Genomic DNA, 13,106 nt, shown 5'->3' on the forward strand with positions numbered 1-13,106 from the left:
CTGACATTCAACACAGTCTCACACAATGCCGTATGTCCTCAGCTCCAGGGCACTTTTCACATCTAAAGCCTAACTTTATACTTTTCATACAAAGAAACTTTGTGTGTGTGTGTGTGTGTGTGTGTGTGTGTGTGTGTGTGTGTGTGTGTGTGTGTGTGTGTGTGTGTGTGTGTGTGTGTGTGTGTGTGTGTGTGTGTGTGTGTGTGAGTGAGTTGTGTTATTCTCCATGTTGTTTTTTCGGTGTGCAAACAATAACCTGTTATTTCTACATTTCTCAGCTGCCTCTATAGCCTGCTTCCAATTTCTTCTATTTTCTTCCTCAACAGTGACATGACTGCTTATTATCATCCTGTTGTTGTCCCAAGCTATGACATTTCCCTCACTTAGATTTCAAACAATTAAAATGTACATCATTTACCATTTTTGCATTCAGAGATACCATTTACACGCACGCACGCACGCACGCACGCACGCACGCACGCAAGCACGCACACGCACACTCACACACACACACACACACACACACACACACACACACACACACACACACACATAGGTATATGCATCACTTCCACAAGACACACAACTACATGAAATCACATCATAATTGAGATAACATGGAAGTCAACAAAACCCATTTCCTGTTTGTCTTATCTGTTTGTCACACAGAAGGTTAACGGTGTAATGTATCCTCAGCACATTGCCTCTATCGCAAAAGGCCATCCTAAACTGCTGCTGGGGCATTCACAGGATTGTCAGGTGGTGTTCATATCTCATAACATGTTGGTTTGTCTTTATTGCAGTCAGTCTGTTAGTGGTGGTACGACATTCTAATCGGCACAGTGGTGGAAAAGGTACTCAGATTGTTTTTACTTGAGTAATACTGTACCACAATGTAGAAATACAATTGAAAGTCTTCAAAATCTTACTTGAGTAAAAGTACAAAAGTACTGGCATCACAATATACTTAAAGTACCAAAAGCAAAAGTACTCATGCGGAATGTCCCACTTTGTAGTAGTATTGTACCATACAGTACTTGAGTAAATGTACTTAGTTACTTTCCATCATTGCATTAACTGAATAAACTAGAATGTAAAATGGCAAGGTGTATTTTGCACTATGTTGTGTGCTTATGTTTTGCATGGTGTCTTTAGGAACCTATGAAAAAGATCTCTTAAGGGCTATTTATGACATTTGTGAACGATACTACATGACTAGCTTGGAAACCAGCCCAATCTGGCCATGCCAGGCTACTACATGACTACTTTAAAGGAAGCTTGTACATACAGTAGATTCCTGGCACCACCTATAGGTTTGGATGTGTACAGAAACCAAGAGGTGAAATATACTGAGGAGAAAGTAAACTACTGCTAGTTCAATGTCAGAAATGCTCCTTCTTCTCATTATTCTTTACAGTATGTAAAGAATAATGAGAAGAAGGAGCCCTACCCCTGACCAAAAAAACAATCTGTTTCTGAGGAAACGTACTGTCTCCCTCATTTATTTATGAGAGTGCTCCGGGGTGTTCATGGGGCGAGGCATCAGAGGTATCAGTCTTCAGCCCTCATGCAGACTCCACGCAGCGCTCATCGATTTTGGCCCTTCACCACTGAAGCACACCATCAATCAATACAGTAACAAGTCTTCATTTATACTTGAGAAATGCACTGTTTCCAACTCAGTGGGCACAGGGCTTTGGTGTTGTCAGTGGGACCAGTCAGAGGCATTTCTCTCTGCTTGTCCTTGGGCCATACCTGCCCAACAACTGTCGCAATTGCCACAAGAATTGTGGAGTTATGAATTCGCTGAACAACCATACTAGTCAACAAAGTCATGGATTTGTATCCAAATATCAATATCATAAGTCATCAGCGAATGGCGTCCAGGGTCCAGTTCCAGCCTCCGGAGTTGAATCATTTTCTGAATCATTTCCTTCATTCTGTCGCCAAAAAGCTGAAAAAGGTTTAAGAGTTCAGATGAAAATAGTGGGCCTCATTCACCAACCATTCTTAAGAAGAAATGCATTCTTAGGACCCACATATTCAGCTTTCACTTAGATTCTGACATTCATGTTTTCTTATCTGCAATTAGTTCTATGCACACTCAAGGGCACTCTTAAGCACATTTGAGTGCTGATGTTAGTGCAAAAATAATTGTTTCTTCTGTTTTCTTCAATTCTACAATTGTATAATATAGGATTTAAATTACAATAAAAATGTTATCATATCTGTAGAGCAGTGGTTCTCAAAGTGTGGCCTGGGGACCTCCAGGGGTCCTTGAGGGAGTTGCATAGGGTCCACAGCAAAATGAGGAACAGTTTAACCACTTTAACCCTATTTTATACGGCTATTTTCTAAATATTTTGATAAATCAGGGGTTCTGCAGCAAAATACATATCAATTTGGGGGTCCTTGACATGAACCCGAACAGACCCAGGTTGAGTTGAAGCCCAAGCCCTGGTGGCTACGCGATAGTCTCGCGTAGCCAGACTATATCACTGCGTGGATACGAGTCTGGTGCTTCTATGAGGACGTTTTTTTTCCCAAGGGGCGGGATCAAAACAATGGCTCTGGACGCAATTGGTTAGACCTACAACAAACTACCAATTACAGTCTCCCATATTTGAATACTGGGTCCTGATTGGTCACCCCAGACTTGCACTGGCAGATTCGTCTGGTCCCAGGCTAGAGCACTGCTAGCATGGCAGCAAGACTGAAAAGTAAAGAAACGTATCTCACCAAAGCTTCGTGCTAAATGCCAATGGACTGGACCATGTATAGTGTGAGTGTTAGGGAGGGTGCAGGGGGCACCCCCTACTCTCTACCCCCTACTCTCACTCACAACCCAGTCACTGAGGCTCTGTGATTGGGTTTGGAGTGAGTTGGAGTTGCTGTGTGCGTGCCTGACTGCCATAAATAAAATATGTTTTCCTATATACAAAGAAGTTGCCAGCATGCTTGATTTCCATGTCATTACAATAATGACAATGTTTATTGACATGCATACATTTCTTGATATTTTGAATGAACATAATGCTCATGTTTGCTTTTTTTTGCAGGTTTCAAGGTCAGACACATACAGACATAAACTCTGCATTATTATTATTTTGATTGTTTGTTTATGTGTCTGTTTTTAAAGCAGTGGCTCATAATGAAGCTGTGTTTTTTCTAGGTCAAACTTGCAGTGTAAAACAGCATCCTCAAGTGTTTTCTATTTATCACAGCCAACCCATTTTCCAATTGCCCCGGAGTCTGGGTGAGTGATGGATATGTGACATGACACACATGCTGCCTGGGCCAGATTCAAATCCAGTGTTTACTGCACTAACTGGTTGAACCACCAGGGCACACCTCAGTATGAAAACACATAGGTTTATAGCCTCATAGAGATGGTTATAGCCTATTAATGTACTTTATTTTCATCTGGAAAACTAGACGTTTCCAGTTCATTGTGTAGGCTGATATCACACAAATTTAAATCCATCTTGTTCGGATGTTGTCAATCAATTTCTACAGTATCAATGGAGTTGTAGTCTGACTAGATACCTACAGTAAAGTGGCCAACTGTAATTATACAAAAGAAGTCAGATTTGCGCACACACAACAAACACACGTATATTTCAGCTTATGCAATTCATCACATTACCCCCATCTGCAGGTATATCTTATTACCAGTGGTGTACTGTAAAAGTAACTAAGTACATTTACTCAAGTACTGTACTTAAGTACAATTTTGAGTATGGAGTATTTCCAGTTTTCAGTACTTTTACTTCAACTCCACTACATTTCAATGGAAAATAATGTACTTTTACTCCACTACAATAATTAGAATGCTTTGTATTACAAAACATACATTAACCACTTTATCCCTATATAATAGCCGATCTACAAGCTCACAATGCATTGATTGTGAGCTTGAGTTGTAGATATGCTATTTTCAAAAGATTTGTATACATTCTATACATTTTAAAACTTGTGAAATGGGACATTCTGCATAATGACTACTTTTACTTTTGATACTTAAAGGTAGGGTAAGTGATTTACTTTTGTTCAAATAAGTGTTAAATAGCTCTATGTTTGTTCAGTAAAAGGAGTCTCCATGTCTCTCCAGACTCCATCTCTTCATTAAACAGAAAATGCATTTTCAGTGCTCTCTCCTGATTGGCTTAAATTTTGTCACCTAGCTGAAAATGTATTTATATTCTGTTTACTGAAGAGCTGGAGATACCCCTGTGACCGAACAAACGCTCTGTAGCAATGATTACTATCAGAATATAGTATACTTTAACCTTTTTAACACAAAAAAACAACAACCAAAAAATATCACTTACCCTACCTTTAAGTGATATTTTTGGGTTAAAACAAAAAGTATTTTGTTAAAAGGTTAAAGCACTATATTCTGATAGTAATCATTGCTATAGAGTGTTTGTTCAGTAGGAGTCTCCCGTCTCTCCAGCTCTTTAATAAACAGAACATAAATGTTCCAGTATACAGTAGGTGTCAAACTCTCAGCCAATCAGGAGAAAGTACCCATTTAAGCTTCATTTTTATAGTGTTCCAGTTCCAATTTTGCCGGCTCATTTATTTGTGTCATCACTTCCAATTTCACTTGTTTAATCTGTATCCTGATTGAGTTCTCTATCCTGATTGGATAGAATTGGAAATGAAACTGAAACAAAAATGCATTTTCTGTTTTATAAAGAGCTGGAGAGACATGGACTCCTTTTACTGAACAAACACTTTAGTAAGGAGCACTATCAGAATATAGAGCTATTTAACACTTATTTTAACCAAAGAAAATCACTTACCCTACCTTTAAGTATATTTTGATGCCAATACTTTTGTACCTTTACTTAAGTACATTTTGAATTCCGGACTTTTACTTGTAACAGAATATTTCTGCATTGCAATATTGATACTTTTTACTTAAGTTAAAAAAAAATTGGAGTAATGTTTCCACCACTGCTCTCACTTGCCCTCTCTCACCGCCGTCCCCCAGCCTGAGCCTACTGCCTGCCTTGCAATGGTGATGAGAGAGAGTGGCGTTGGGAAGGAATGGTCCGTTTGGTTTGATCCGTTCCTCCCCCTGCCTATTCCACATCTCTGCGATGGTAGTTTCTATTACGAGAAGGTCAAATTACTCTGCATGTCTGCTTCTGACTGTGTTGTGTATGTGTGTTTGTTGTGTGTACACTTGAGCCGTGACGCACGCCTTGAGGAGGAAGAAATAAAGAGAATCGTATGTCCGTCCGCACATGTTTGAAAACAGCTGAACTTTGCACATCATCACATTGTGACGCCGCTTCGTTCCGCGCTGTGTGAAAGTAAGTAAGTACCGACTCACTGTCTATGACTGGCTTGTTTAGGACGGGGGGCTGTCTGGTCTGGCGGAGATATAGACGCTTTGAGATCTTATTTAGACAACTGACACGTTTCTGGGTGTTTCTTTGTGTTAACAAATCTGGGCATGCAGCATAGTATGCCTAGAGACCACGATAACTAGAGGTTACGTATGTAACAGTTTCTTTACCTTCGGAGTAATATACTCATGGGATAACATCGCCCTCTCAGGGGGCGATGTTATCCCATAGTGAGTATATTACGAGAGAAGGGAAAAGACAACCATTATTACACGTGACGTTAGAGATAGGAAGCTTAGCTTACAGAAGAAAATACACTGAGTGTTTCCCGATGCCGGGGACTGTATGGGCTACAGCATGTGTTAACCACTTAAACCCCATATGGGTAACCGGCGGAGACCCTCAGGGATCAATACTTGTCTCTTTTCTGTTTTCTGTTATTGTGGGGAAAGCTTTCGCTGAAAATAGCCGACCCGAGCTTGTCCATCTGCTATGTTAAGCGAAAGCTTTCCCCACAATACCGGTGCTTCTGGGGGTTAAGTGGTTAATTGCAGTATTGAAGGTGATGGAATTGTAAAACATGCCATGCAAGCGATTTGAGTCATAACAATAGCCTTGTGTGTGTGTGTGTGTGTGTGTGTGTGTGTGTGTGTGTGTGTGTGTGTGTGTGTGTGTGTGTGTGTGTGTGTGCAGTGATTAATAATGTATCTTAGAAACCTCACGCACCTGCCTACAGGCACTGTATAGGCGCACGACGCCCTGTCACTCATGTTAATGTTTATTAAAGGCACATTTGACAGCTTTGATTTACACTTTTCTCCCAAACCACAGACTGTGTGCTTCCGATATTTTACTTCAGTGCTTAAAGGTGAATGATAACTAACTAGGCTTACTAGACAGACAGTGCAATAGAAACTTCACTCCTCAGCAAATAAGAAGCTCAGTGGCAGACAGACAGGGAGCGGTGGGCTTAAACATGAGTCATCATTGTCTGTCCAAAACTCATGATCTGCAGTATAGATAGGTCTATTAGATACCGTTTACAATACATAATGCAACGAGGTACCCTATAGCCCATTAAGGTGCAATATGGGGAACATGTGGGAGCTTGAATGCAGTCTAGGCAATTTTCATCCTGCAATACATACATCTTAATGGCAGGTCAGCTCAGTCCAAGACAGAGAGATCAGCAAGTTTGGAAGTGGATCAAGAGTGGATCTGCTGGCAGAATCCTAAGTGGTCGCCCAGCCCTGAACCTGTGAGGCTCAGTCTGGGGCTTTGCTCTTGTTGTCAGGTTGTTCAAGGTCAGGGCATAGTGTGGGGTGTTGGTGTCACACCTTACAGTGTGTTCACGGGAGCCTGTCACAATATTTATTATATTTGTATTTAGTTTGACCACATAGGTCAATTAAGAACACAATTATATTCACAAGGATGGGCTTGCAGGAGGCAAGCCTCTCTGACAGTTATATTAATAATAACCCTGGTGACATGATTAGTTGTTGTTGTTGTTGTTGTTGTTGTTGTTGTTGTTGTGGTTGTTTGTATTTTTCCCCATTTATACTGTTAGACTTTATCTTGTTGTATATTGCTGTATAATGCTGTATATTGTTGATACTGTGTTGATAAAGTTCCCTCACCTTTGCATCTGTGTGCATCCTTCTACCATAAAAAAAAAGTATATCGTAATATTTGGAACAGTAAGAGGAAATAATGTTTTGCATTCTCCAAAACAATCTTCTGTTCCCACAAAGTGGCAACTTTATATTGTTTAATGAAATTCTTTTAGCTCACAACCAATCTTATTAGCATAAACAAGGTCATTCACTTCATAAACATATTTATGAAGTACTCTATGCACACAATCTCTCTCTCTCTCTCTCTCTCTCTCTCTCTCTCTCTCTCTCACACACACCGTATACACACCTTTAATTTTGATTCAAGTGATATAATTATGCGTGGTTGTGCCGCCTTTGATTAAATAATCACCCTGCTGCTTGCTGTTGCCAATTGATTATCGCATCAAGATTTGTGGCCAAGAAATTGGACTCATTTCAATTAGCTTAAATGTATCAGTTATCTTCAAAGACCAAACTAAATGAGGTGACTTCCAGTATACTACCCGTTAGTTTTGCTACACCAAGGCCACCTCACTGAGCTTTGGACAAGATGTCATATATTGTATGCATTGTATTGCAGCGCTGAAATGTGATATAAAGCGTAGCCTGTAGTTTCTAGACGGCTCTAAGACAGAATTACTGCCCAGAAAAGCAAGGCTCTAAATCATGTGGTGGTGTGGCTGCATCTAGTGCCATCTATCTCCACCACCTCATTAATGCACATGCACACAGTGGTCAGGTAGAGCACCTCTCATAGGAATGCAGGCAAACACTATTATCAATTCTCTAGCTCTGGCTTGTTGCCAGGTAGAGTACTGTATGTACTGAAATTATTCAATGGAATGTTTCATTGATTCATTTTCGCACAGATTACACATCTTTGATATTCCTTGTATTGAACTGGTGCACCTGCGCAGTTTCAAAGAAATGGTTCTTCTTCAGGGGTTATTGTTGGCAAAATGATTAGCCACAGCTATTTGAATCACCACTTCTGCTACATGAAATAGTTATCAAACTGCAGAAATGTACAGTATGTTCTGCATTAGTTCTGTCAGTGGTTGATTAATGGCTCTTTGTTGTCCTGCAATGGTCACATTGCAATGCTTGCATAATGGTTAGTACTCTGCTTATGAATATGAAAAATACTGTAGCCCATGAAATCTATTTTATTTTATTTGTATAATCAGTTAATAAAGTTTAGGCTACTGTAATATGATTGATTAAGAAGAATGTATTGTACATTAAGGAATACTATAGTGAATAATCCTGATCTATCAATCAGCTAATGTTGCTGTGTACATCCAACTATTGTACTTAAAAACATTCTTAACATATTCAGAAAGTCATAAATTATGGAAAGGACCTTGACTGATAGCTTATCAGTTACTAGTGTTCATGTTCAGCTATAGAGCCAAACCAATAAATTACTTCAGCATTATATGCTGAGATAATACTTTAAAGAAGCATGCATTATCAGTGTGTTTTAATGTGTCATTTTCTTTTCTCGGCTCGGGATTATGTTTTTGTTGTCTGTGAGGAGTCGTCCACCGCTGGACCGATTGGCCTGAAACTTTGTAAATAAGACATAACAGGCTGTAACAGGCCACTTCACATTTTAGCCTATAACTCTTGAACCGTAGATAGTGCAGTCAGTTTTTGAACTCGATCTGCACTCTGTTGAACGCACTTTTCTAGTTTTAATTGTGGAGAGACCACCTGCTTCAATAGACAGTATGGTATATGAGACATACATGCATTTGGAGGCACGGCTTGCCCTGGCCAATATGGCAGCCGCATTACGCGACTCTCCAAATGAACAGCAGTGGCCAATGCAGTATATATATATTTATGGCTGTAATTTCATTACTCACTCAGTCAGTAAGTCAGTCAGTCAAGACCTGCAAGTTTATTAGGTTGGCCTCCTGATCCAGCCAATTGTTTTTAATCGAGGATTGGTATCGTTATCACTTAGATTCTATTGAGAACTTACATAGGGTTAGGGTGCAATACGTGCCAAACTTGGTGAGTAGCTGTGCATTGGATTTAAGGTACTTTGCAAAGAATGAATGTGCTATATTAAGGGGTTTTAATCAAAAGTTTCTTCTTTCTTATTCTTTTGTGGAGCATCATATTATTGAACCAGAGCAGGCTTCTTGTAGCTAAGCATTAATGAAAAGTGCCTCTAAAAACTTCAGCCAAAAGACAGGCCTTGAATCAAAACAAAACCAATTACATAATGACGCGGGCTGTGATAGTGATTTCCTGCCTTCTGTTGTGATTCCAGGAATCAAACCTGATAAAATAAAAACCTCTTTAGTGATTCCAAGAATTAATTTTCATTTCTGTCCCCTAAGACCCTAAGTATGTGAACTTTGTTGCCAAATGGAAGTTCGACTTGCGATACCGAAAACAGTACTTGATACAATATTTCATCTGCTTGTGTCTTATGTGGAGACTGAAAGTTGTATATTGCGTGTTTTCTTTTATGTGGGAAAGCCCATTGCCAGTTGACCAGAATGCCACGTTGTTACATTGGATGTCACAAACATGGCAGATCATAATGGGAACAAAACTCTTAACAGGAACTATATCCACCATTATAAATAAAAGTCTGTCATCTTATCAGTCGTGATGTTAGTGGGAGTTTATAGGTTTTTTTTGTCCACTTAAAAGTAGAAGAGCTGTTTTGGGATCACTGATAATGCTACCATCAATTGTCTTTATTGATTTAGTATTTAGTATCCAAAGTAAGCATTAGCATTCTTCAGTAAAATAATGCCACCCTGAATGACACCCAGTAGACACAAGTCAACTGCGGGTTAGTATGTTCTCTCGAGCTTTTCTAATGCTATCATCTTCCCCTTTGTCTCTCAAAGGAGACTTGTGGAAGATGCATCCTCTTAGCTTACCCTCCCTCTCCATCCAAATAGAACATCAACATCGGGGAGAAAGCGAGCAGTAAGTTGTATCTTACTTTGTGAGGCAGGCTTGGTGTGGGTCCATAATAGCTTTACCTACGTACATACAGTAAACGGCATCATGGGACTGGTTGGAGGATTACAGGGGATTTGCCCTGCTAAGCCCATGGTAACCCAGCCCATTGACCCCCTCATTCTCCTCCCCCTCCTCCTCTGAGCAGACCAGCTAACCAGTGTCTTCTTCTGGTCCCTTCTCCAACATGCTATAGCCCATGATGCACTGGGAGCCCACCCATGTGACCCACAACAACAGGGGTTATTGAGGATAACCAGTAGCCTGGTAGACCGGGATGGTCTACCAACAGTAGGCTTGTCATAATTATCACATAATTGCCTAATTTTTCAAAAATAGCAGAAATAGCAGATCTACAAGCTTACAACATGCCGCTTCGTGACGTGTTGTAAGCTTTTAGATCAACTATTTCTGCTATTTTTACTTTTTTTTTAATTAGATTAAATGTGTCAGTAATTTCTTTGTATATTTAAGTTATTTGTCAGCCCAGTGTAATTTGTGATTATGAAGCCTAAAAACCAAACTTACAACTTAAAATTGTATTCATATGTTCCAATGTTCAATGCCAAACACACAATTAAATCTTTAATCGCAATTACTTGTCTGACAATGAATCGTCAACTTAAATTTGTAATCTTGACAGCCCTATCTACCAGGCTAGATAACCAGTAGGATGGTGATGTTTTCTTTGAGTTTAAATTGATTGGTCTAAGAGTGATGAATAAACATGCAACCATCAACTGCTGTGGAGGTGTCTCACCTCCACTGTGAAAGATATTCGTGATAAATTAAAACGCATTTTGATCTGTTGATGCAATTCTGTTGGCTGTCATGGTAAATGGAGAAAAACAGTGGGAAACATAGGCTTCCTGAAGTGGTCCAGAGTATAATGAGATGCTTGCAAACATGGGACTTTATTTTTGCTACAAAAAGGCATCACTCAATCAATATTGGCGCATATAGAGCACACAGCATGGGGTAAATTAAGGGCATGTTCCAGAGCAAACAGTAGGCTAATAGTCCGGGTGAACATATTTGTAAATCTGACAACCAGCTGCCATATATCACAGGATTATGCCGCATACTGTATCTTGATTAGAAAAATGTACTACAGGCTATACTATATGATTTGGGCCCAGAACAAATGAACATTCATTGGTTTCTCTCTTGGACACTGCATGAAAAAACTAGGCATTCATTAACTTTAGAGTATGGGGACAAAGAATATTTGACTGACACATTTGTCTCTGTCAGCCAAATATCATTCAGTGACATGACTCAGCAGTCACCCGAAAGCCTGATTTATACTTGGTTGCCCATATGGTCGTGACGTGCACAGAACATAGCAGATCTACAGGCCCACAACATGTCACAGCGCAACGCGTTGTGAGCCTGTAGATCTGCTATTTTCGATGCACAACACCGGTGGTGTGCAACTAAGTATAAATCAGGCTTAACTCGCCTGAGTTAATTTGTTGAAACTCAAACTGACAGCGTCCTAACTGTGGTACCTTGCCAAGAGATACTCTCACAGTACAATACTGAGTGCTAATTGAACTGAGATACTCTCAGAGTTAATTTAAAGGAGTAGTTCACCCAAAGCAAATCTATCAATTACACACCCCACACCCTCACTTAGTGCCGCGCTGCGAGCTTGTACATCTGCTATTTTTGAAGAATCTTGAAAGTGTGAGAACTACTGATTTAGAAGGCATTTCTATGATCGGCCTCGGGTCTTAAAGGGTTTTTTACTGTGCTGTTGGAAAGCTCAGGTTTTCTCATTTGCCATCATCATCTTCATCTGAGTACATCTGAAGCCTCTGTGCTCAGTCACACAAACCTCCGGAACATTAACAGACAGAAATAGACAGACCCAGGAAGAAACAAAGTTATTGTGTCTCAACAGCCAGCTCTGTTTCAAAATGAGATCATCTTTTATTTGCTTGGCATAGAGCTCATTAGTTTTAATAATAATAATATCTCGAATTTATATAGCGCTTTTCTGAGTACCCAAAGACGCTTTACACGGTGGCATGAGAAGAAGAAAAGAAAAACGACTTTATTATGGGTGGAAAAAACTGAAAGAAAAGACTAAATACTAAAATCAATAAAAACAGTGGAATGAAAAAAGGGGCATGGGTGTTGGAGTTAGCTTGGGAAAGCGATTTTGAAGAGGTGGGTTTTGAGGGTGGTTTTCAAGGTTTTGATTATGATTGGCATTATTTAACCAACATGAACCCTAATGCAAATGAACTCCATCCATATTAATCTCACACCTACAAGTTAAAAACCTTTGCAATAATATATAAATATGTGTTACTTCCATACAGTTGTTAGTTGTGGTATCAAGTGTGTACGCCTACTTCAGAGCACATTGCACTTCTACAGGTACAGTATTTGACTTTTGCTCTTGTCTGTACCACTGTACAGCAGCAGTGTCAGTGTTGGACATTTCTCAACTTTGACGCTTATCTTTTTGTTAGCTCTACCTCCTGCCACAATGGGGAAATTAGTAAGCAGTAAGCACCCCTCTACATAGACAAAGCATTGAACTTCGCCACGGCAGCAAAATACCACTGCTGGTATGAATTTGGCGTTAGCGGTCTCTAACACTAGCCTGGTAAACCATCCCGGTCGTGTGAATTCACATTATCATGTGTCTTCTGAATTCACACGACCGGGAAGGTTTACCTGGCTAGTGTAACACAGAGAGTGTACAAATGGACCCGTACGCTATACATGTTGAATTAACACTGAGGATTTTACAGTGTAGTTTGGGGTCCCAGAGATGATTGTATCAATTGGGGGGTCCGTGGCCTAATGCATATAAAACTGAGGATCCTTGACATTAAAAAGCTCGGGTTGGATGGCGCAGTGGTAAAGTGCCTGCCCACCTCCGTGGAGGTTGTGGGTTCGAATCCACCGTGGTGGATCCGGCTTTGTCGAGCGTCTACACACGAACACAATTGGCCCGTTTTCGGGGGAGGAAAGCCGGGCAGGGACGTAATCCTACAGGCTGGGGGGGGGGGCAGCACCTGTCAGCAGGAAGTGTTGGGCGGGAGAAGTACGACGAAGGCTGTACGTCCTCCCGGTGGGGGCTCCTCACTGGCAGGTGAGCCAGTAGGATACAACAGCC

At 40.4% G+C, this 13,106-nt stretch overlaps 1 protein-coding gene across 3 annotated transcripts in view; it reads left to right on the top strand.

The window, feature by feature from the left end:
* Positions 1 to 5,215: 5,215 nt before the first annotated feature.
* Positions 5,216 to 13,106, top strand: part of oxr1a (oxidation resistance 1a) — a 188,095-nt gene continuing 180,204 nt past the window's right edge. The window contains exon 1 of one of the 3 annotated variants that reach the window (XM_084051278.1): positions 5,216 to 5,328. The gene's annotated coding sequence lies outside the window, so the exon portion shown is untranslated. The remainder of the gene's footprint in view (positions 5,329 to 13,106) is intronic. The other 2 variants (XM_084051280.1, XM_084051277.1) reach the window with 2 other exon arrangements.

The sequence above is a fragment of the Gymnoscopelus microlampas genome (genome assembly GCF_963454915.1).
Source record: "Gymnoscopelus microlampas genome assembly, chromosome: 3".
Lineage (NCBI taxonomy): Eukaryota > Metazoa > Chordata > Actinopteri > Myctophiformes > Myctophidae > Gymnoscopelus > Gymnoscopelus microlampas.